Below are 8142 nucleotides of genomic sequence, written 5' to 3' on the forward strand. Positions count from 1 at the left end.
GACTTCCAAGCAACCAAAAATTCGATTTGCAGTCGACTTGCAGTCGCTACTTTTTTCTTAAATGAACACCAATGCAAATATTTTCGCTACTTTGTCCCGAAAAATCCATCCTTTTTTAATCTCTTTTTGAGACGGGTTTATAAATATAGAATCAGTACGTAATCATTTGCAAATGGAGCTAATCGAAATCCAGTGTGGCTCCGTTTAAAGATATAAATTCGATGAAGCTGGGATGCCTGAATTTTACAAGTATCTAACAAGCAGATTTGAGAACACTCGAAAATTGGCATATGAAATTCATTTGTATGTTTGGAAGCACTTATCGATGCGAGCAGCAGTTTTCACTTATGAATCGAAATGAGTCACCTGTTAAATCCAGAATAACAGATCTACGCCTTGGGTCTGTCTTAAAAGTAATAACTTAAAAAAAATTTTCATCACAAGTAGAGAAGATGGTACAGAAAAGAGATGCCAAGTGTCAGGCAGAAAACATTAATATTATAAATAAAATATCTAAATTTCATATTTATGTTTCATTACGTAAGAAATAATGCTGTTTTTGGTGTGTGTTGATTAGCATAATAAGAGGACAGAAATATCTTTCTCAGTTGGCAATTGACTCTTTTTTCCAAAATTTGACTTAGGGGAGAGTGGGGCACATTTGAACACTTTTTGCTTTCGCAGCTGCTTGAACGAAATATGTTCGTTTTCTTGATCTGTTAAGTTTACTAACATTGAACAGAAACATTGAACTTCGATTTTAAATAACATTTGGTTGGTTAGACGAAATATTTATATTAAATTTTGATGTTAAACCAATATAGGCTCTTATGTTCAAAAAAGCCCCATGTATGGGGCAGCTTTGAATATGGAAGGGGCACTTTTGAACAGCAGTATTAATTCGTTGTAATGAATAAATATTACTTAACTTTTTATGAGTTTTTTTTTAATATGAAACTACACAAACTCAAAATGGATTATTATATCATATTCAAGGAATCAAAAAATAATAAAAACTCAGAAAAAATAACATTAAAATTTGAACTATAGTTATCGCATTTATTAGTTGAAAAGAAAAACAACAAAAATCAATTTAAAACATAACTTAGAAAAATGGAATTCATACCATTTATGCTTCTCAGAGTAAAATAGATTTATTTTGTTATCAACCTATATTTCTAAACATTAAATGCAAATGTTAACAAAGCGGATGTTCTTCATTATTTCATTATTCTTTTTATTAGAACAACGCGATTTTTTAAATGAAACACATTCAAGTTTCCTTAAAGTGTCTGATACAAACTGTTCGGTGCGGTTTTGAACATGTTCAAAAGTGCCCAATCACACTTGTTCAAAACTGCCCCAACTGTGTCAACGACATAGAATGTTGAATAATTATTAAACATTAATATATTCATCCAAAAATTCACCGTGATTTAGTTTAAAATTTATTAAAAATTAACAAAAATTTTATTGCGCTTTGAAATCACTCACCAAATTTTGTTTAAACTCTTACAACTAAAAAACTGAAATAATGCAAAACCACTATAAAAATCACCTTCCACCTATAAATCTGAAAGCCAGCTGAGATAACCAAGGAAATTCATTGACGTTTATGGATATGGTGTTGACGGGTTCAAATATCGAATTACTTCTAAAAAAGATTGATAAACTCAAATTTTATATGCAATGTTCAAATGTGCCCCGTGTTCAAAAGTGCCCCACTCTCCCCTGTATACCACTTTAAAAAAAACTCAATATTGGTTTTGGACCACTTGAAAAGATTTGTTTGTAGGCTGTTTAGATTTCTTATAGCTATAATTTGAAATAGTTTATAATTCTATTTTATTTTACGTAAAAAGCTTATAAATTCTGCGTAACTTTTTTGTTTATACCAAAAAAAATAGTTTTAAGAAAACAAAAGTTTTTTCAATGTTTAAATTTTGAGAATTAGAACGATTCCTTATTACATATACTATCGAATTCTGTATCAACGAAATATCATGACTTATCACAATCTCTAACTCGAGATGGTTCTATCTAAAAGTTTAACGGCGTTATTGTCAATACCAAAAATTATTCGTAACTATTAGAAAACAAGTTTTTTTTCCTTCGAAGAACTACGATAATTTTTTTTTGTCATACATATGTATACATTTTTTGTTGGTGTTTTCATATACAACAGTTAAAAAATTTAAGTTACTTGAATTTTAGAACAAGTTCATGCAACTCAGCCTTGCAATTTATTTCGGTCTCAATTCAACTGATCACATTATTCCGTATCTCTTTAAAGTTATCAATATAAAGTTTTGCATCCAAAAAATACAACTACTCAAAACACGCTCCTGACTTTTGAAGTTTCTATGTATCTAGTTTAGCTTAAAGCTTTCAACAATTTACGAATGTCAAAACAACCACTTAAAGAGCACCCATAACACATAATATCAACAAAAAAAACTCTGTGTTTAAAAAAAAACTTTCGAAAGGACGGTTTACTTCCTTCCTAGTAATTCCTTATTCAGAATAAGAAAAAAATCTATTTTGTACACAAACACCAAGTAAAATGTATTTTCCTTATCATTTTGTCCTCTCCGATGATCGGAAACGGAAAATGAAGATGAAAAACTTTTACAGACACCAATTACTTTTGTGTGGTTGTTTTGTTTAACTTGAATAGCGTTGTTGTAGCAACAGAACACAACACAGCCCAAGACCGAACTTTCCAATACAAACTATACTCCGTTTCCGATGTGCTGCTTCTGTTGTTTGCTGTGTTTTTAGCAGCATCAATTTCAGTATAGCATTACGACAGCAACAAACTGAAGAAGAGAGGCAACCGGAAACGACCATTGGCATACATTTCTTCCGGTTTTTGTTGTTTTAAAAATCACTCTAGAATCCATAGGATGACGTTAAAGAGTATGTTCCGTTGCGGGGATATGTGAATGGACAATGGTAAATAGTACCTCCGAGAGGACATTACAATATTTTATATGTTGCAATTATCGCTTGTTTGCCCTGAGTAGGATGGCAATGTGTTTATGTTTGTCCCATATCATTCGATGGATGTACGATAGAGATAAAACCGTTTATCTTATTTGGTTTCAGATGGCGATGAGATAATGAAGATGAATTATGTATGATGTTAAGAACAGTTTGTTTTATGTATGTACTATGTTTAAGAATGTTCTCGTGTATAGTTTAATTCAATTTTGAGATCCGAAAGGCTTAAGTGGAATTCTATTAAGTATTAAGTAGTCCAGAAAGTTTTTATAGACTTTCTTTTTGAATATATTTATTAATTAAACTAACAAGAAAAAAAGTTTTAACTAGTCGTAAGGCCATTTTTTTTTTAACTTAAATGTATTTGGTGGTAATTTTATTTTAACTTCTGGTTCTGTGAATAATTGAATCGAAAATATTTTCACTCTTGTACTCTTAAAAGCGATTCTCATTTCGAGAAAAATGAATTGAATTGTTACAAAAGTCTGTTTAAAAAAGTTTTAGATCGATAGCAAATTCTTTGCATGTTTCTATTCACACAGCACTTTTTGACCAAAAGAATAAAAAAAAGAAAAGAAATAGAAAATTATTTACTCGTTTCATTTATTAACGGAACCAAAATGGAGCCCGAATACCTCAAATCTAATTTTCATACACTAAATTAAAAACAAAAATGGTAAATAAATAATTCATTTCACTTAGCAACCACATTTTTAATAATTCTACTTTTTATTCTACGGTTTATACTTTTTATTATTAATTTTTGAGGGTGGTAATATACATACATGTACAACAACACCATACTTATTACGTACATTGTACATAAATAAGTATGGTGTTGTTTTTTTTTTCACGAAAGTTGTATTTTAAAGGAATAATAGAAGTACAAAAAAAAAGGCCCTAAAGTGATATTTAAATTTACCTAATTGTTTTACTTTTAGGTACCTACCTATCTCATCTATTCTAAAAATTCATAAAATAGCAAATTAAGTACAAAAATAAAGGTGATAAGGTTTGCTTTTGAAAATAAGTAGTTCTCCGAGTAACAAATTAGGAGTTTGTCATGCGGTCTATTTATAAGGTTAGGAGCGTTCATCGAATTTAACCTTCAAATAGGCTTTGAGACGAACTACTAAGATTTGTCTCCCTGCTTCTTATTTTTAAGTGAAGAAGATATTACTTTTATTTTGACATCCTAACACGTCCACGGCGGTGTACCTTTTGTCTAATGTTTTCTCTTATTTTTTTTTTTTTTTTCATTTTGAGTATACCTAATCTAGTCAAATAACAAACTCGAAATAAGTGCTAATATAAATGTTTTGTCCTCATGTCAATGTTTTAAGCGCAATTTACCATTGTATCAAGGGCTATTTAATTTGGCAACCCCAAATTTTATTTCAAACCTACCTAGTTCGATTGCCCAAGGTTAGAACAGGATAGCTCAACTTTTATTTTTTCTATGCTACCCTTAGAGTAGGAATTATAGAAGCATTATTTTCTCTTCACCTTAAAAACCACTAAAAATATTTTTTTTTGTTCAGTGTAAAAATCGTTGATTTATCACTATGCCCAAGGTAAGCCCAGGCTAAACCACCATTTATTTCTTGTCGTCCCAACTATATTTGGTTACATATGCCAACTAGTTTCATCAATTAAAAAAAAAGTACGCATACGCCACAGTGACCTTTTTTTAATTTATAATTTAGAAAAGGTAAATCCACTGGTGTGTGTACTGTGACTCAAATGTTATTTATTTGACTTAAAATTCTTACTTGATTAAATTAAGTTAAGTTGTTAAGAAGTTTGAGTTGATTTGTTTTATTTCACCTTAAAAACTTAAAATACAACTATTGATTTTTTTGGTTTGCCATATCAGCACCTAGAAAAGCTATATGCTTAGTGTAATATATCCAAACTTTTTTTCGTTTCTGAACAATTTTAGAAATGTCGCTTAGTACATTCTAAGAGGAAAGTATCAATATTTAAACAAGGAAAAAAAATAATGAAAATTATTTTGATTGCATTATTTTGATGTTAAAAGAGGTACCTATTACTTTTTCAAGAAACGTTAGATTACCTCTTTTTTGTTCTTTTTTTTATATAAGCCTTAAGAAATACCTCGAAATCATTAATCATATATGATGAACAATACATTATACCATTGTTTGTTATTGCTAATTTTAAAAATTTCCATTGCGCGGCTTGGCTCTTTATATAAACTAAAAGCATTCATTCCAAGTTTTAACCTTTTTTCGCCTCATTTGATTGTACTTTCTATCGATTCGAATGTACTTTCTATCGATTCTAATGCCTGGAAGCTACTTATTTTTAACTTTGATTTGATCGTTTCTGCAGTACCCGCTCGAATTATAGATAAAGGGAAACTACAATTGATTTTTTTAAAAGTAAACATTTTCTGGAGGACCAATAACTCCGCTCACTATTGACAAAAAAAAAACTTTTCTCAGAAATAGTTCTATTTTGTGTTAAATTTAGACATTTGAAATAAAAAAAAAAAAAACTAAGTAAATTGAATGTTTGTATACATCGACTAAAAACGTGTCAACTCTATAACCGTCTACCAAAATACTAAAAGGAGTCAGACAAACATCAACATTAAACAGTACTTTTCAACAATTAAAACTTTATTGCTTTGCAGTCAGTAACAAACCCAAGAAACTAATTTAACTTATCATCAACTGTTCTAAAAAAAAATTAAATTAAGAAAACCCCTTCGTCGTTGCAGACCTGAACCAAAACCAATGAAATATTTTATACGAGACAGAGAGAGCTGTTAGTATGGTTATGGATCATCTTCTTTTTCTTCGTCTCTATGAATATATGAACAAATATAAGCGACTTAAAATGGCATTGCCTCCAACCTAAACCATAAAACTGCACAAACTAAAGCATTAGCGCACAAAAGTGCGAGGTTTGGCTAATTAAAAAACTTTCGCGCCACTTATCGTCGTCATCCAAACACTTTTACAAACAACACTCGAAACAAAAATGTGATTCACCCTTCCGCAGCAACTGTAACTGCAGTGGCGATGGAAGGGGAGGTTCCATATTTGCGCGGCAAAGACCAACATGGTCTCGCAATAGCTAGAGCTGCTGTAGTTACTCGAACCCATAGAATCGCGTTGCTATGTTCTGGTGGCAAAAGCAAAGTAGATAATCAAAACCAGAAAAACCAACCCTAACCTAACCACAAAACCGCTATGCGCGATCCTTATTAAAATTAATTTGCGAGGACGATGACAATTTTAGCCTTCTTCACCCCGACTGCTTGCGGCGCCAACCCTTTAATTCACTTCCATCCGGCAATGGGTCTCTATATACAGCAGCTACAACCAGAACCAGAACCAGAACCAGAACGCCACTCGACTCTTTAGTAGGGTGGAAGAAATGGCCTCTTCTCGTTCCCATTCCCTACCTACACTCCATCATGAATTTCAGGACTTCCGGTGAAGTACCAGTTTTTATCTTGGAAACTCTCTACGTTCCTAGCTCCCAGTTCTATCAAGTGGATGAGACATGAGAGGTAGGGAAATTATTCTCTTGCTTGGTAATTCTGCTTCGAATTTCCTCGCAGCGGCAGCACTCGTATTGTCTCATCCTCGGGTGCAACATGAGTGTAACTGATTTTTTATTTCATTGCGGTATACCCTTTGTTTATTTCTACAATATGAACTATGTCCACCCCTTTCTATGGGTTTTAGGGGTCAGAAGACAAGACAGGACGACAGGACATTATTATTACATTATGATTACACTGGATATAGTGTAAAAGTAATTAACTGTGTGTTTTTAGTTAGTGCACTGCTATTTCACCGCCGTCGCTATTGAACAAATACAGCAATTAAAACCCCTCAAGGGGATTGGTGTTGGTCCCAAAGTCCACAACGCACATGTATGTCGATTAAAGGTGCTTGACGCATGCAAAGAATACCCCCATGTGGGCTGTGTGGAACGAGTTACCAACAAAAGTGATTGTTAATTACATCAAGCAAAGCGAAATAATAATTACCAAGCACACAATTAGGGGTGGATTATTGAGCCATGGCACGAGACGTACAACAAAATCATTCTTCCGACGAATAGTACAATGTACAATATGAGCGACTTCCCTCAAAGAGCTTGTGTTAGGCACTGAAATTGATGGTATTAACGTGTTCTTTGTTGACTTTGTTAGCATTTTTCTTTAAGAGGGTGAGTGGAAAATAAGCTCAGCTGTTTTTTAGTACAGAGACAATTTCCCCTTTTGAATGAGATTTTCTTCAGGCTAGGATGATGGTGAGAAACAAAAAAGAAAATGATATATTTTGTTCTCTTAATTTTGTCTAAGAGAATGTAAAATCATCGCTGCTGCGTTGTTCGCACAGAGAAAATATAAAACGAATTCAATTTAGTTTTTTTCGTAAATTCTGCAACCAATTGGTGCACTTACACTGGACTTTAAGTTAAATAAATTGATGTGGTTTCTCAGGACGTTAAATGATGTTCAGGAGAGATTAGATAAGTGTAGAAATCTTTTAATGAGTTACCTTTCTGGTGTATTTTGGTTTGAAGTGTAAATTATTTTTCTTCTTCATGTTTATGAACTTGTAGAACTTGTTATAACAATCAAATATAACATTTTATGATGACAGTGATAGTCGGTCTGCTAGTCGGATATTCTTTCAGACTGTCAGTATGTCATCTTGCCAGCCTGTCAATTGTTTAGCCTACAATTTACAAGGTAGATATATATATTCGAAAAAGAAGGCTTGATTTTCTTTTGAACTACAGACAACTTCTGTAGCTATTTTTTTTTTTGAAAGTAAGTGATTAAACTTACTTTAAAAAAAAAATAGCTACAATTTTAAAAAAGTTAAATTTTTTTCGGTTAGTCTGTTGAGTAGAGATTTTAGGTGGATCAAACTTGAATGAATTTACAATCAGCTTCTCAAACTCAGAGAAACCTGTCTCAGTCTTTAAAGTGCTCTTTATTTTTTTTTTAAAGGTCTGACTGTCAAATTTGTGAAAAAAGGCTTGCAACATCGTTTAAAGTTATTCTTGCAGTTTTGTCGTTCTCGAGAAATAAAAAAAAACAAAGCCATTTAGAAAAAAACTGAGATAGGCATTATAGTATTTCAC

Source organism: Episyrphus balteatus, chromosome 3 (genome assembly GCF_945859705.1).
Source record: "Episyrphus balteatus chromosome 3, idEpiBalt1.1, whole genome shotgun sequence".
Taxonomy (NCBI): Eukaryota; Metazoa; Arthropoda; class Insecta; order Diptera; family Syrphidae; genus Episyrphus; species Episyrphus balteatus.